The sequence below is a fragment of the Bos indicus x Bos taurus genome, chromosome 18 (assembly GCF_003369695.1).
Source record: "Bos indicus x Bos taurus breed Angus x Brahman F1 hybrid chromosome 18, Bos_hybrid_MaternalHap_v2.0, whole genome shotgun sequence".
Lineage (NCBI taxonomy): Eukaryota > Metazoa > Chordata > Mammalia > Artiodactyla > Bovidae > Bos > Bos indicus x Bos taurus.
This window is the reverse complement of record NC_040093.1, coordinates 6,249,394-6,266,860: the sequence shown is the minus strand read 5'-3', so window position 1 is coordinate 6,266,860 and position 17,467 is coordinate 6,249,394. Positions and strand designations below refer to the sequence as shown.

The 17,467-nt window shown below is 43.2% G+C and overlaps 1 long non-coding RNA gene across 1 annotated transcript; it reads right to left on the bottom strand.

Annotated features, from left to right (window-relative positions):
• Positions 1 to 13,461: 13,461 nt before the first annotated feature.
• LOC113876103 lies at positions 13,462 to 17,070 on the bottom strand. The gene is made up of 2 exons (XR_003506421.1): positions 16,061 to 17,070; positions 13,462 to 14,735 (listed from the first exon to the last, which is right to left on the bottom strand). It is a non-coding gene; the product is annotated as an uncharacterized LOC113876103 (long non-coding RNA).
• Positions 17,071 to 17,467: the final 397 nt, after the last annotated feature.

Genomic DNA, 17,467 nt, shown 5'->3' with positions numbered 1-17,467 from the left:
AAACAGTGAAAGTAGCAGATGGTAAAAAACAAAGTAAAAGAAAGTTGGGATCTCTTGGGACATGAAGGAGTAAAGACAGAATAGGAGAGGAGCCCCTGATCAGTATGAAAAGGGAAGGTTAGTCAGTCGTGTCTGACTTTTTGTGATTCCCATGGTCTGTAGTCCACTAGGCTCTTCTGTCCATGGAATTCTCCAGGCGAGAATACTGGAGTGAGTTGCCATTTCCTGTTCCAGGGCTGATCAGTATAATGAGGGTATAAAAGGGTGGAAGACATGGCCTTGGGAGAGACTTGATGCTGGGAGAGGAGAAGGGCTGGAGCGAGCTCAAAGCAAGCAGAGGAAGAGAGGGTGAAAAGGTAGTTTGGCCACCAGAGGCGGGGCAGAGTGGGGATGAAGGGCGTGTCACGGATTCAATGGTGGTAACCTGGAGGACTGAAAGAGAGGGACACAAGGAAACAGGTCAGAAAGGTTGAGGGGGAACAATGTGCAAAGAGGTAGGACAGCAGAGAGGGACAGATAGACAAACAAAATGAAAGGGAAACATGAAGTGAGAGGGTGGAGATCTGGATGCAGATGAGTGCTGAGCTGTTTGCTTATGCATGATTAAGTAGTGATGTATTTGATTGGTGGCTTTGGACTCCAAAAAATACCTTTTAAAATTATTCTGATAAGGATGCTAATTGAAATTTTCCTGTCTGTATGTGTGCATTTTGTAATTATTTGTATCATAATAGAGCTTCCACTTGCCATCCTGTTCAGTCCAGGGGACAGTGACTTGACTCAGACAGCTGTGGGTCACCCCTTCCGTTGCCTGGTGTGGAGTAGAGTAATGGGAGGCTGTTGGAGCTAGAAATGACATCGGTCACCATGCCTCTCTCTCACTTTTAAGTATGATGCAATGAATAGAGAACATTTCAAGATGAGTTCTTTTATTACCCACATTGATACTAGAATCAGAATATCTGTATTAAATTAGAGAAATATTTTAGTGTGTTTAGATTCACAGAGAGCAGAAAGGAAACAAATTGGTCAATTAGAAAACACTAAGTGCTCTAATAATTTTCGCCTGTCACTGAACACACGTAGCAGAGTGGCCCTGTGTTTCATGGAACATTATACTCTCAGGTTAAAGAACAAAGTTCAATCCAGCCTTAACCCTGGACTCCAGAGAACCCCATCTACAAAGCCTAGTTAGTTAGTTAGTTCAGTCAATCAGTCGTGTCTGACTCTTTGCAACCCCATGAATCGCAGCACGCCAGGCCTCCCTGTCCATCACCAACTCCTGGAGTTCACTCAGACTCATGTCCATCAAGTCAGTGATGCCATCTAGCCATCTCATCCTGTGTCGTCCCCTTCTCCTCCTGCCCCCAATCCCTCCCAGCATCAGAGTCTTTTCCAATGAGTCAACTCGTCGAATGAGGTGGCCAAAGTACTGGAGTTTCAGCTTTAGCATCATTCCTTCCAAAGAAATCCCAGGGCTGGTCTCCTTCAGAATGGACTGGTTGGATCTCCTTGCAGTCCAAGGAACTCTCAACAGTCGTGTCCAACAGCACAGTTCAAAAGCATCAATTCTTCAGTGCTCAGCTTTCTTCACAGTCCTACACAGCCTAATGAATGTACAAGCCCCAGGCCGCCCCTGTCTGGCTCTCTGCACCTTGCCCTGATTTCCCACTTGAGTCCTTGACGTTTGCTTTGCAGCTCCTCCAGGATGAGTGAGTAAAACACACTTCCATTTCGTTTTCCCTTGCAGTCTTCTATTGAGTTGTGACCCAACGTCCAGCACTGAGGACCTTGACTTAACAAGTGTTAGTGTAACAAAGTCACAACAGTGGTATTAGACACATCTAATAAACATACAAAGAAGAACTAAAGAGCTTCTTGCTGAAAGTGAAAGAGTGACAAAACTGGCTTAAAACTCAACATTCAGAAAACTAAGATCATGGCATCTGGTCCCACCACTTCATGGCAAATAGATGGGGAAACAATGGAAATGGTGACAAACTTTACTTTTTGGGCTCCAAAATCACTGCAGATGGTGACTGCAGCCATGAAATTAAAAGACGCTTGCTCCTTGGAAGCAAAGTTATGACCAACCTAGACAGCATATTAAAAAGCAGAGACATTACTTTGCCAACAAAGGCCCGTCTAGTCAAAGCTTTGGCTTTTCAGTTGTTACGGATGTAAGAGCGAACTATAAAGAAAGCTGAAAGACAAGGAATCGAACTGTGGCATTGGAGGAGACTTTTGAGAGTCCTTTGGACTGCAAGAAGATCCAACCAGTCCATCCTAAAGGAAATCAGTCCTGACTATTCATTAGGAGGACTGATGCTAAAGCTGAAATTCCAATACCTCGGCCACCTGATGCAAAGCATTGCCTCATTGGAAAAGACCCTGATGCTAGGAATGACTGAAGGCGGGAGGAGAAGGGGATAACAGAGGATGAGATGGTTGAATGGCACCACCAACTCGATGGACATGAGTTTGAATAAGCTCCGGGAGTTTGTGATGGACAGGGAAGCCTGGACTACTGCAGTCCATGGGGTGGCAAAGAGTCGGACATGACTGAACGACTGAACTGACTAACTGAACAAACATACAAAGAAGATTTAGCAGCAACTTGACATGATTTCTTTTAGACCAAAGAAAAGGAGGGAACACGTCCCAGCTCAATGTATGAGGCCAGTATTACCGTGAGACAATACGAGACAAAGCTTTCAGAAGAAAAGAAAAGATAAAGATAACTACCAACTAAATCCCACATGAAGAAGCAAACATTGTTAACAAAATATTAGCAATAGAAATCAGCAAGAGACAAAAATAATTGTATGCCGTGATCCAATGTGGGTATAGAATGAGGGATAGAAGGCTATCTCGAATTTCAATCAATGTCATCCAGACTGTTGACAGACAAAAGAAGGAAAATCAAACTGTCTTGTCAATTGATTCAGAAACTGCATTTAACAAAAGTAAACAACCATTTATAATATAAACTTCAGAAAACAAAGAAGAGTGGGAACCTCCCTCAACTCAAGAAAGAACACCTGCAAAACCTTACAGCAAACACCATACTCAATGGTGAAAAATTGGATGCTTTTCCCCAGAGATTAGGAAGCAGACCAATATGTCCATTCTCAGCACTGCTACTGACATTGTTTTAGACATTCTAGCCAGTAAATTAAGGGAGTAAAGTAAATAAAAGCCATAAGGACTTCCCTGGTGGTCCGTCCAGTGGATAAGACTCTGTGCTCCCAATGCAGAGGGTCTGGTTTTGATCACTGGTCGCGGAACTAGATTCCGCATGCCACAACTAAGACTTCACATGCTGCAAGGAAAAGATGCTACAAGGAAGACTGAAGATCTCAGGTGCCACAACCGAAGCCCAACATCGCCAAATTAATAAATACAAATCAATGTTTTAACAAAAAGTGATAAAAGCTATATGGAGAGAAAAGGATGTTAAAATTGTACACCCATCAGGAGAAGACAGTCTGACTGTGGTAGGCTGAATAATGCACTCCCCCCTGCCCCAATACTGCCCACATCCTCTTATCTAGAACATGTTGAGTACTACTTTAAATGTCCAAGGGCAGTCTGCAAATGTGATCTAGTTAAAATCTGGACACAGGAGATTAGATTGGATGAACTGGTAAATGAATTATCATTCCAAAGGCCCTTCTAAAAAAAATACAGATGGAGATAGAATCATTTTGAAGCCGGTGATATCATGAAAGGTAAAGAGATTTTAAGATACCTTGGGACTCTCCTGGTGGTCCAGTGGCTAAGACACCACATTCCCAACGTAGGGGACCCTGGTTCAATCCCTGGTCAGGGAACTAGATATCATATGACACAACTAAGAGCTTGAATGCTACAACTAAAGATCCCACGTGCTTAAAACAAGAACTGGTCAAAAATATTAAAAAAAATTTTAATGCTACCTTGCTGCCTTCAAAGGTAGAGTAAGGAAACAATGAGTCAAAGGAAGAAAATAACATCTAGAAACAGGAAAGGCAAGGAAAAGTGTTCTGACCTGGAGAATTCAGACGCAGCACAAGGCTGTGGGTTCATTTTGCAATCCTGGCGTCCAGAACTGCAAGAGAACAAATTTGTTGTTTTAATCCACTCAGTTGGTGGTGATTTGTTACATCAATAGGAAATTTAATGAAATGGAATATGTGAAAGGCAAAAGGATTTACAGGAATTTCTAGTAAACATATTAGGTGTCAGGATACAAGAAAAACATACAAAACACTACTGCCATTTTACACATTAGCAATATATCTGTAATTTTTGAGTACCTCTTTGCTTTTTTATTTTTTAATATTTGTGTTGGGTATTAGCTGCAGCACAGACTCTCTAGTTACAGCACTCGAGCTTAGTTACTCTGCATGTGAGATCATAGTTTCCTGACCAGAGATAGAACTTGTGTCCACTGCATTGCAAGGTGGATTCTTAACCACTGGACCAAAGGAAGTCCTCTCTTTCCATTGTTAATTGACATAACCTCTCATATAGTTGTGATTATGGTAACTTTCTAATAGTTTCTCTTTTCAGTTCAGTTCAGTTACTCAGTCACAACCGATACTTTGAGACCCCGTGAACCGCAGCACAGGCCTCCGTGTCTATCACCAACTCCCAGAGTCCACCTAAACCCATGTCCATTGAGTCGGTGATGCCATCCAACCATCTCATCCTCTGTTGTCCCCTTGTCCTCCTGCCCTCAATCTTGCCCAGCATCAGGGTCTTTTGCAATGAGTCAGTTCTTCCCATCAGGTGACCAAAGTATCGCAGTTTCAGATTCAGCATCAGGCAGTCCAATGAACACCCAGGACTAATCTCCTTTAGGATGGACTGGTTGGATCTCCTTGCTGTCCAAGGGACTCTCAAGAGTCTTCTTCAACACCACAGTTCAAAAGCATCAATTCTTCAGCGCTCAGCTTTCTTTTGCTTTTTTCAGCTTTCTTTATAGTCCAACTCTTACATGCATACATGACCACTGGAAAAACCATAGGCTTGACTAGACATAGACCTTTGTTGACAAAGTAATGTCTGCTTTTTAATATGCTGTCTAGGTTGGTCATAACTTACCTGCCAAGAAGTAAGCATATTTTAATTTCTTGGCCTCAATCACAAGCTGCAGTGATTTTGGAGCCCAGAAAAAGAAAACCAGCCTCTATTTCCAGTTTCCCCATGAAATGATGGGACCGGATGCCATGATGTTTTTTTCTGAATGTTGAGCTCTAAGCCAACTTTTTCACTCTCCTCTTTCACTTTCATCAAGAGGCTCTTTAGTTCTTCTTCACTTTCTGCCATAAGGGTGGTGTCATCTGCATATCTGAGGTTATTGATATTTCTCCCAGCAATCTTGATTACAGCTTGTGCTTCCTCCAGCCCAGCATTTCTCATGATGTACTCTGCATATAAGGTAAATAAGCAGGGTGACAATATACAGCCTTGACATACTCCTTTTCCTATTTGGAACCAGTCTGTTGTTCCATGTCCAGATCTCACTGTTGCTTCTTGACCTGCATAGAGGTTTCTTAAGAGGTAGGCCAGGTGGTCTGGTATTTCCATCTCTTTTAGAATTTTCCACAGTTTATTGTGATCCACACAGTCAAAGGCTTTGGACATAGTCAATAAAGCAGAAATAGATGTTTTTCTACTTCTGCCTTCACAAGCTAAACACTTTTATCACTTACTGGATCTGAACATGCCACACACCAGTGTACCACTAACTGAGAATTCACCTTGTGTTTTGTGGCCTTTAACAAGCCCAACCGAGGGGAGCTACTTTTTGTCCAAGGTCAGGACGCCAGCTGAGAGGAGCTACCCTGTGTCCAAGGTCAGGAGCGGCAGCCGAGAGGAGCTACCCCACGTCCAAGGTCCAGGGTGGCCGGCGAGAGGAACTACCCCACGTCCAAAGTCAGGGGCAGCAGCTGAGCGGAGCTATCCCACGTCCAAGGTCAGGGGTGGCAGCTGAGAGGAGCTACCCCATGTCCAAGGTCAGGGGCCGTGGCCGAGACGAGCAACCCCACGTCCAAGGTAAGGAGCAGTGGCTGCGCCTTGCTGGAGCAGCCGTAAAGAGATACCCCACGTCCAAGGTAAGAGAAACCCAAGTAAGATGGTAGGCACTAAGGGAGGGCATCAGAGGGCAGACAGACTGAAACCACAATCGCAGACAACTAGCCAGTGTTATCACATGGACCACAGCCTTGTTTAACTCAATGAAACTAAGTCATGCTCTGTGGGGCCACCCAAGATGGATGGGTCATGGTGGAGAGGTCTGACAGAATGTGGTCCACTGGAGAAGGGTATGGCAAACCACTTCAGTATTCTTGCCTTGAGAACCCCATGAACCATATGAAAAGGCAAAAAGATAGGACACTGAAAGATGAATTCCCCAGGTTGGTAAGTGCCCAATATGCTACTGGAGATCAGTGGAGAAATAACTCAAGAAAGAACGAAGGGATGGAGCCAAAGAAAGAACACCCAGTTGTGGATGGGACTGGTGATAGAAGCAAGGTTCAATGCTCTAAAGAGCAATATTGCATAGGAACCTGGAATGTTAGGTTCATGAATCAAGGCAAATTGGAAGTGGTCAAACAGGAAATAACAAGAGTGAACGTCAACATTCAAGGAATCAGCAAACTAAGATGGACTGTAATGGGTTAATTTAACTCAGAGGACCATTATATCTACTACTGTGGGCAGGAATCCCTTAGAAGAAATGGAGTAGCCATCATAGTCAACAAGAGTCCAAAATGCAGTACTTGGATGCTATCTCAAAAAGGACAGAATGATCTCTGTTTGTTTCCAAGGCAAACCATTCAATATCATGGTAATCCAAGTCTATGCCCCAAGAGAAATGCTGAAGAAGCTGAAGTTGAACAGGTCTATGAAGACCTACAAGACCTTCTAGAACTAACACCCAAAAAAGATGTCCTTTTCATTATAGGGGACTAGAATGCAAAAGTAGAAAGTTAAGAAACACCTGGAGTAAGAGGCAAATTTGTCCTTGGAGTACAGAATGAAGCAGGACAAAGGCTAATAGAGTTCTGCCAAGAGTTTCTGTTTTAGTCCTCCATTAAAATGATATGATTTCTAATAGAAAATAAATTATTGTTACTCTAAAGTGTTTCATCTCTTACTCATGTTTATCTTCTAAACCTCAGCAACCACAATCTTGTCCAATTATGTCAGTTCAGTTCAGTAGGTCAGTTGAGTCCGACTCTTTGCGACTCCATGAATTGCAGCACGCCAGGCCTCCCTGTCCATCACCAACTCCCGGAGTTCACTCAAACTCACGTCCATGGAGTCGGTGATGCCATCCAGCCATCTCATCCTCTCACATCCCCTTCTCCTCCTGCCCCCAGTCCCCCCCAGCCTCAGAGTCTTTTCCAATGAGTCAACTCTTCTCATGAGGCGGCCAAAGTATTGGAGTTTCAGCTTCAGCATCAGTCCTTCCAATGAACACCCAGGACTGATCTCCTTTAGGATGGACTGGTTGGATCTCCTTGCAGTCCAAGGGACTCTCAAGAGTCTTCTCCAACACAATTCAAAAGCATCAATTCTTCAGCACTCAGTTTTCTTTATAATCCAACTCTCATATCCCTACACGACTACTGGAAAAACCATAGCACCTTAGCACACACACATGGTGCGTATAAAAGTTACATTTTCACTATTCTACAGACTAAACTATGCAACAAAATTATGTCTTTAAAAAAAACAGTCTAAATACATGAATGAAATGTTTATTTCTGTCTTTTTCTTCTGGGAGGCAGCCCAGTGGACACAGATATTTATTGGTTTGGCCAAGCAGTTTTGTTCAGGTTTTTCTGTTAAGTTCTTCCAACAGATCTTTGTAAGCACACTGAGGTCATCCTAACTGACCAGCAGCATTTGACTTTTGTGGGCACAGAGCTGGTGGATGGCCCCACTCTCTCAGAATTACTATATGCAGAGAGTCCACCTGCACTTGGTCTGCTGCCTGAGGTGCCACCGCAGGGAGCCTCCGACCTCAGCTGTTCCCCCAGAAATACAACTGGGACAAGGTGACTTGTCCCACGCTTTGTGCCTGCCTGCACCTCGGCAGGAATTATTGTCGCCATGCCAACAAGAATTATCATAGCCATGCGAACAAGAATTATTGTAGCCATGCCAACAACCTGGGCCTCATGTAGCAACATGGTGACAAGATCTTTGAGGTAAGACAACGTGAATTCAAGCTCCCATTCCGTCACTTCCTGGAATGAGGTGATTTTTGTTCCATTCAAGTTCCTTCATCTGGGAAACGAGAAAGAACATCAGTACTTATTTTGGAGCTCAAATTAAAAAAGATAGCATGCATAAAGCATTAAGACAAGGACTTGCAAACTGTGATATAAAAGTGAATTTGAGTCCAATTTAACATCAGTTATCAAGGAAAGTATTTTCAGTTGGGAACGAAGAACACATCTCAGTTTCTCTGCAAGATCTTCGGGCTCTGAATGTGAACACAAGACTGAGAAATGGCAGGATGTCTTGCAGGCATTTGGCACTGGAGACTAGTTTCCTGTCACAAAATACAATTGGAATCCATAGTCATTCCCTTCACTATATGCTTGTGCAACTCTACTCACTTGACTTTCAAGCACCTGATCACCGCCAACTCCCAAATTAAACACTTCATTTCACCATTTTGCCATTTCAGTTTTTTCATGGAAGTGAACCCCACCCCTAAAGAAACTCAGCTTCTTCATGTTTATGCTGTACCTACTTTGTACAGGTCATGGCATTTATGAGTATATTCAGGTCACAAAAATTTGAAAACAACCCACTGATTCATATATACCTTGGTGTGAAGATGACAGACAGCTTCTGGGAGCACCTGTTATTTACCAGGTGGGATGCTGACCAACCCATGAATCAATGAATAAAGCCATAGAGATCTTTAACATTTACTTCTGAAGCCCAGCGGGCCCTGACTGCAGGAGCTCCACAGGAACGGGGAAAACAGAGACTTCACTCTTAACAGGTGCAGACGAAGCCTCAAGCACATGGAGACGAAGCTGAGATGAAGGGCAAAACACAATGGTTTGCTAGGATCCTGGATGGTGAGACCTGCCTGCTGGTCTTGAAGGATCTCTGGAGGGTGGGGAGTGGGCTGTGGCTCACTGTGGGGACACAGATCCTGAGGGCAGAACTATGAGAGAGCACTCATCTGCATGAGGTCTCCATCTTGGCCCGACACTGGCTCCACTCAGAACATGTCGCTACAGCAATGGGGCCCCTAAGGCCAAAGGATGAAAGGGCCAGGATGCAGCCCTAACTATCAGCAGACAGGCTGTCCAAAGGCTTCCTGTACACTTGCCTTTCGATGTAACTCTACCCACAAAAGGGTCAAGACCCAGTTCTAACCATCACTGTGCAGGCACAAGCCTCCAGACCAGCCTCACCCAGGAGGGTTGTTGGTCAGCCACTCAGCCGTGTCTGACTCTTTGCGACCCCTTGGACTGCAGCAAGACAGGCTTCCCTGTCTTTTACCATCTCCTGGAGTTTGCTCAAACTCATATCCATTGAATCGGTGATGTCATCCAACCCTCTAGTCCTCTGTCGCCCCCTTTTCCTCCTGTCCTCAATCTTTCCCAGCATCAGGGTCTTTTCCAATGAATTGGCTCTTCACATCAGGGGCAGACACCAAAAGCAAGAAAAGTAGAGTCCCACAGCTTGCAAACCGAGTCTACAAATACCCGTGGGTAACCTCCCTGCGATCAGATGTCCTCTGGCCCTTGGATCAGAATAAGGGTGCCTGGGATATCTCCTGCAAAGGGCCACTTCTCCAAGGTAAAGAAACGTAACTACGCTACAAGATAGATAAAAATACAAATAGTGATTTACACAAAACGAGGTGACAGAGGAATATGTTTCAGAGGGAGGAACAAGACAAAACCCCAGAAGAACTAAGTAATGTGGAGATAGACAATCTACCTGAAAGGGTTCAGAGTATTGGTAGTAAACATGATTAAAGAACTTGGGAGAAGAATGCATGACCTGAGAACTGAGAAGTATTTAACGAAGACTTAGAAAATATAACAACCAACCAAACAGAATGGAAGAATATAGTAAGTGAAATTTATAAAAAAAAAAAAAAAAAAACAGAAACTAAAATGAATCAGAACAGGCTAAATGAGGCAGAAAACACATCAGTGAGCCAGAAGGAAGAGTACTGAAAATCACCACTACTGAACAGAGTAAAAAAGAACAAAAGGAGGAGATTTTAAGAGACCTCTTGGACGATAAGCCACTCATCTTTGCCCTGTAGGAGTCCCAGAAGAAGACAGGAACGATCTTCGGAGGAGAAAACAGCTGAAACCACTCTAATCTGGGAAAGGAAACAGTCACCCAAGTCTAAGAAACACCAAGAGCCCATATCTAAATAAAAACTTCATAGTAAGGAGAAGCCAAAAATCTGTAACAGATACATAATGAAAATACCCTCAACATCTTGAGATGTTAAGGTAAGCACCCACTTACCAGGTTGAATTCTGCCCAATGCATGAATCATTCAATAAACTAATGAGGGACTTCTCCAATGGTTCAGTGGTTAAGAATCCGCCTGTCAATGCAGAGCATCAGGTTTCATCCTGGGTCTGAGAAGATCCCACATGCCACAGGACAATTAACAGTGTGTGCTGCATCTACTGAGTCCATGCTTTAGAGTGTGTGAGCTGCAACTACTGAGCCCTCGCATCTAGAGGATACGCTCCCCAACAAGAAAAGCCAACACACATAGCAAACCTTGCATGCAGCAACGAAGACCCAGCACAGCCAAAAATAAAAATAAAGCAGATGAGACCTTTAAGTTTATTTGATGAAATTTTTGTACATTAATGGAATTCAGTCTAAAATGAACTGCTGTGCTATTTGGATTACAGTTATATGAATGTTCTGGCATAGAGTGTAGAGAGAGTAACTTTAGTTTCAAATTATGACTATGTAACCCCCAAATTTTATGTTGTTTGATTCCATGGTGACAAGAAATTGTTCTAGATTATTTAAACCTGAGAGCCGAATGGTGCCTTCTTAGCTTCTGTTATAAGTACTGAAGTGAGAGAAAACTGTGTTGATCGAATAAACACAATTCATCCAAGGTTGTGACATAAGGGTTTCTATTTTATTCATGGAAACAGGAAACCTTGATACACTCAGAATGTAGTTCTTTGAATACAATAGTAGCAAATGGTAATGATAGCTGTTAAATGTGATTCATTCACATACACATAATATCCTGGTTCAGATCAAACTGATGCTCAAAATAATTGCTCTGTGTCAGGGGACGTTCAACTTTAAGGGATCCAATATGTTGCATTTTTTTTCTTTAGTGTGCTGTTTCTCAAGGAGTCTATATTCCTTACCAGTTCCTGGAAAATAGGAATGAGCAGAGCTGCATGCAGTTCTCAGGACTGAGATAATGAGAAAGGGCACCTGCTTGGATTCCTTTCAGTGATTCCCTTCAGTGACCTTTTACTTAAAGGTAATTATTCAGTTATGCCCCTCTTCCTTAGTATGTGGGATGCTTTCTGGCCCTTTTAAGATTATTATTTGCTTGGCTTTGTTTTTGCTCAATTTTTTTTACTGACTAAAGCTGCCTTGTATGACGATACATAAACATGCATTTCTGCAAATAAAGCACCCTTGTTTTGAGACGTGGGTCCCCTGCTTCCTTCTTCTCGTCCACTCCAGTCCCCAGGTCCCGGGCTACAAAGACTGTGACAAGTGGCCTCCGAACAAGGACCTGGTGAATGCCCTTGGCAAGAACTGGAGCCAACTGTTAGGAACTACAGAGGTCGGTAAGTGCGGGGTTATATGACAAACGGCTAGAAAGCCCCACCACTTTTCTACTTTACTTCATCATTTATTTAAGGTTCAAGGACTTTCGGTTTTGCGTCAGTGGATAGAGGCTTGTCTCCGAACAGTGGTTAAATATAATCCCTGGCTCCCTGATGAAGGCAGTTTCGATGTAGAAATTTGGAGCTGGGTTAAAGAACATGTTGAACAAGCCGTAAGACGGGGAGAAAATATTCGAATAAATTTCTGGCCCTTCATTTAAGCCGTGATTTTGCTATTTCAAGGCCATTCTAGCCCCCCTGATATTCGTCAACAAGCAGAATGCTCATTATACGAATATAAATTAGATGATAAGACTCTACAGAAGGCCCAGTTACAGCAACATAAAATGTTTCAAAACTTTCCCACCATCCCTGCTCCGTCTGTCCCAAGTGCTCCTCCCCCTTCTCTTGTAATGGGCACAAAGCCAAAGGTCCCCTCAATTAGAGGACAAAATTAATCTGATGATGATTCTTCTGATGCTCTCTTTGACACTAAAGCCAACAATACTTTTTTTGCTGACAAGAAGCCCCTAACACACACTCATATTTATGAAAACAGACAATCCACTCATTGTCCTTCACGACAAAGCCTTTCTGATGTACTGGCTTTGCAATCGCAAGTCTCTGAGGCGGATGATCTTCTTGCCTTTCTTCTGTTAGGAAATGTTTATGCTAAAGGGCAACTAATACCGCAATAGGAACGCATTGAATTTTCTCACATGTAACAGGTGAAAAAGGCTGTACATCTGTACGGCCCTCATTCACCTTTTACTAAAGAACTTCATTGCATGCTTCAAAGTGAAAGTGAGGTTGCTCAGGCATGTCCGACTCTTTGTCACCCCATGGACTGTAGCCTTCCAGGCTCCTCTGTCCATGGGATTTTCCAGGCAATAGTATTGGAGTGGATTGCCATTTCCTTCTCCAGGGGACCTTCCTGACCCAGGGATCAAACCTGGTCTCCCTCATTGTAGACAGATGCTTTTATACCTTCAATAAAATCATTACTCAGCCATTAAAAATGAAATTCCATTAGTTGCAACAAAATGGATAGTCCTGTAAGTAAAAGGTCATTGAAGAGAGTCACTGAAGGGAATCCAAGCAGGTGCCCTTTCCCATGATCTAAGTCCTGAGAACTGTATGCAGCTCTGCTTGTTCCTGTTTTCCAGGAACTGATAAGGAACAGAGTCTCTGAGAAATGGCACACAAAGGAAGAAAATGCAACATATTGGATCCCTTAAAGTTGAATGTCCCCTGACAATTTCCTCTTTTTTATTTTTTCATAATTGGGGGTGACTGTAGATACTTTTGTGAAAAAGGCCCGGACCAATTGAGTTTGTTTAGTTTGAACAATATTAGTTGAAAGGCATCAGTATAATACAAATATAATCACAAGAATAATTATCAGTGTTATAGCTCCAGATCCATTACTATGTGTAATGCTTTGAAATCATCCTCGAGGGTCTAGCCCAGACAATTGATCAGCTAGCTGTTCAGCTAAGGTTTCCAAATTGTTGGAAGAGAGTAGACTCTTAAAGAAGGTTCCAAAGGTTTCCCTTTGTAATAATTGTACATTTACGGAAGCATTATCACATATGTTTTACAAGTGAAATTTTATTTGTTCCCAATAGTAGGCACCATAGTTGAACCGAACAGGGGTAATACAAAATTGAGTAGAATTCCAGTCACATTTTAGCATAACTTGTTTTTGTAAATCTATTAATTGATATCTGACCCATTGGATGGCTGTTTTTATTTCCTGTATTTCATCTTGAACTTCCTCATTTACCTGAGCCTGAGTGGTCCACATAGTATGAGCATCTTTGGTCCAATTTTGAATAAAGTTGTGTGTTTGAACTGAGGTTTGTAAAGCAATGCCTGCAACAGTGGCAGTAGTGCAAATGGCTATTAATCCCAAAATGCCAAGAATTAACCATCCAATGAATCATTTAGATCATTAAAGTAATTGAGTACGTAGCAGCGAGGCAAGTCCTGCCATGGAACCCTCTTCCCAGTGTCGTTAAAGATCTACTGGCAACCATAGATTACGTCGAGATTGAAGAATCAAAAGGGATTCGTTTTTCAAAGAAACAGAGGAAATAAGACAAGTATACAACTTAAAGTCTTATTAAACTGCAAGTTCCCTATAGATTTAAAAAAAGGAAGGGGAACACAAGCTTGTATGAAATATGAATGATTATAATACAAGGAATAGTTATGTTTTATGACTATTATTATAGTGTTTTCTATTATGTTTTATATTATCATTATATGTTTGATGTTTTATAATAGGCTGGACTATGTACGGAAGGGCTTCCTGATCCTACTGACCATGATAAGTCATGTCCTAGTTTTACATTATTTTCCGCCCTCCCTGTTGCTAATTCACACACACTGTTGAATTTCGTAATTCAGGCTGTGTATTTCTAGGAAACACGGATGTGAATGAATCATATCTAATAAGTTGGCCCCTTTATCACACTGATTCCTTCCCAGAGACCATCATGAAACGCATGTAGCAAATGCGTTTGATCAATGTATTACCAAAGTCAAGCTCTTAGAGCTCACCACACTACCGGGGTCCAGCCCCGGCAGGATCCAGAGATACCCTCAGGAGGAACGGCATCAGCGAAAGAGGAAAGGTAAAGGGGAGAAAAAGAGGCTTGATCTTCCTTGGTTTCCACAGAAAGCCAATAATGTCCGTGACACCGGACTTGCTCTGTTCACAGAGACCACAGGCGCCCTCTCGGTGGGGTGAAGACACAGGGCGTCCCCTCCCCTGAAGACGCTAGGCGCCTTCCCGATTGAGTCTTAGATGCCCGGCCAGATCAGTGAGCTCAGAGGGCCCCTGTACTGCAAAGAGTCATCCTTAAAAAGAGAGAGAGAAAGAGAGAGAGATAAAGAAAAAAAAGAATGACATGGGGATGCTGGGAGCCAGCAAGGGAGATCCCACCCATGAGAAGGTCATGTGGAAGAGACCTGACGAACAAGGTAGATCAGGACTCGAGGGACCCCCTGGACCTGCTCGAGCATCTACCCCAAAACCAGAATCTGTCTGTCTTACTATTTTGTGCCTTTCACCAACTCTTCTGACATCAACAGGGGGCTATCCCCAACCACCTTTCTCTGGAAAAAGTCAACATAGGGCTTTAGTTAATAAGTCTCCTAGGCATGATAGGAGTGTTTCAATTCAAACGCCTCTGATGGCTTTCTAGCTTGCCTGACAGGTTTATCCAGACTCTTGCAGCTACACATGTGATTGTTCACAGCCTCCCAACCGTGAGAGACACGGGAAACCAAAATATTCTAAAAGTCCTAATGGGCATAGAGCTCTTAAAGGGGTGAAAAATTATTAGAATAGTACTGTACTGGGGTAGTGGAGAGTGAAAAAGTTGGCTTAAAGCTCAACATTCAGAAAACAAAGATCATGGCATCCAGTCCCACCACTTCATGGGAAATAGATGGGGAAACAGTGGAAACAGTGTCAGACGTTATTTTTCTGGGCTCCAAAATCACTACAGATGGTGACTGCAGCCATGAAATTAAAAGACGCTTACTCCTTGGAAGGAAAGTTATGACCAACCTAGATAGCATATTCAAAAGCAGAGACATTACTTTGCCAACAAAGATTCATCTAGTCAAGGCTATGGTTTTTCCTGTGGTCATGTATGGATGTGAGAGTTGGACTGTGAAGAAGGCTGAGTGCCGAAGAATTGATGCTTTTGAACTGTGGTGTTGGAGAAGACTCTTGAGAGTCCCTTGGACTGCAAGGAGATCCAACCAGTCCATTCTGAAGGAGATCAGCCCTGGGATTTCTTTGGAAGGAATGATGCTAAGGCTGAAACTCCAGTACTTTGGCCACCTCATGCGAAGAGTTGACTCATTGGCAAAGACTCTGATGCTGGGAGGGATTGGGGGCAGGAGAAGAAGGGGACGACAGAGGATGAGATGGCTGGATGACATTACTGACTCTATTGACGTGAGTCTCAGTGAACTCCGGGAGTTGGTGATGGACAGGGAGGCCTGGCATGCTGCGATTCATGGGGTCGCAAAGAGTCAGACACGACTGAGTGACTGATCTGATCTGATCTGATCTGTACTGGGGCCAGCCCCAGTAGGATCCAGGGATTCCCTCAGGAGGACGGCGTCAGTGATAAGGACAGTAAAACAGGAGAAAAAGAGGCTTGATCTACCTTGGTTCACACAGAAAGCCAATAAAGTTCCTGACACCGAACTTTCTTTGTTCACGGAGGCCTTAGGTGCCCTCTTGGTGGGATGAGGATGCAGGACTCCATCTCCCCGGTGAAGATGCAGGGCACCTTCCCATTCCGGTCTTAGAAGCCCAGGCAAAAAAGTGAACTCAGAGAGTCCCTGTGCCCTAAGGATTCATCCTGGAAGAAGAACAGAGAGAGAAAAGGAGAGAAAAGGAAAAAAAGAATGGCATGGGGAGACCAAGCTCTGATGAAGCCGGGTCCCTACCTTTATTTTCAAAAGGAGCTTTAATACCCTAAGTTGTACATAGAGGATAATAGGGGGTGAAGAGTCATGCAAAGTCACCAGTCCTTGACCCTTATCGAGACCAGGCTTTCTTTCTGCAAACTTATCATATACAAAGGCTTTTGGTGATTTTCATCATCTTCTGGCCAGGAGGCCTGTTAACATTTTATGACCCTTTGTTCTGATAAAGGTTAGTTAGCCAGAAAACTTATTTTCTCTAAAAGTGATTTGTATAAAGTTTGGCGCCACTCTCCAAAAGCACTAGATAAAGTTGCATTCCCATAGGGCAAAGGTGCAGTGGGCTGTAGCAAGGAAAGAATTTATTACCTCAAGGGTCTACAGTTGTTAACACCAAGGCCACTACTTATTTTTTCTATATATCAACTATATTAATTAAGATACTCCCAGGGACATAGTGGGCAAGGGATATGGAAACTTGGCAGGAAGCATTGGCTCAACAATGAATATCCTTTACCAGCTCTATTCTAATATTCTTAACTCCTCAAAAGGCTCTATACTATTTGAATATATTAAGCTCCCTGTGCCTCTCGCGGTTGGCAGGCTGTAAACAATCATAGGCATAGCTGTAGGAGTCCGGTTAAACCTGTCAGGTAAGTTAGAAAGCCATCTGACGGTTTGGATTGAAACACTCCTATTGTGATCAGGAGGCTTATTAACTAGAGCTCTAAGTTGATTTCCTTCAGAGAAAGGTGGTCAGGGATAGCCTCCCATTAATGTCAGAGGAGTTGGTGAAAGTGTAAAATAGTAAAACAGACAGATTCTGGTTTTGGGGTAGATGCTCAAGGAGGTCCAGGGGGTCCTTCAAGTCCTGATTTGCCTTGCCCATCAGGCCTCTCCCACGTGACATTGTCATGGGTAGGCTCTCCCATGCTGGCTCCCGGCAGTACTGGTAAAGGGCTTCATTGCTGTGCCAATGCTTGCTGCCAGCTGCCCATATCCCTTATCCATTGTGCACCTGGGAGTGCAGTAGTTAACATAGATGGAATGTAAGAAAAACAAGTAGTAGCCTTGGAATTAACCACATCAGACCTTTGAGCGAATTGGTTCTTTCATTGTTGTAACTCACTGCACCTTTGCTCTGT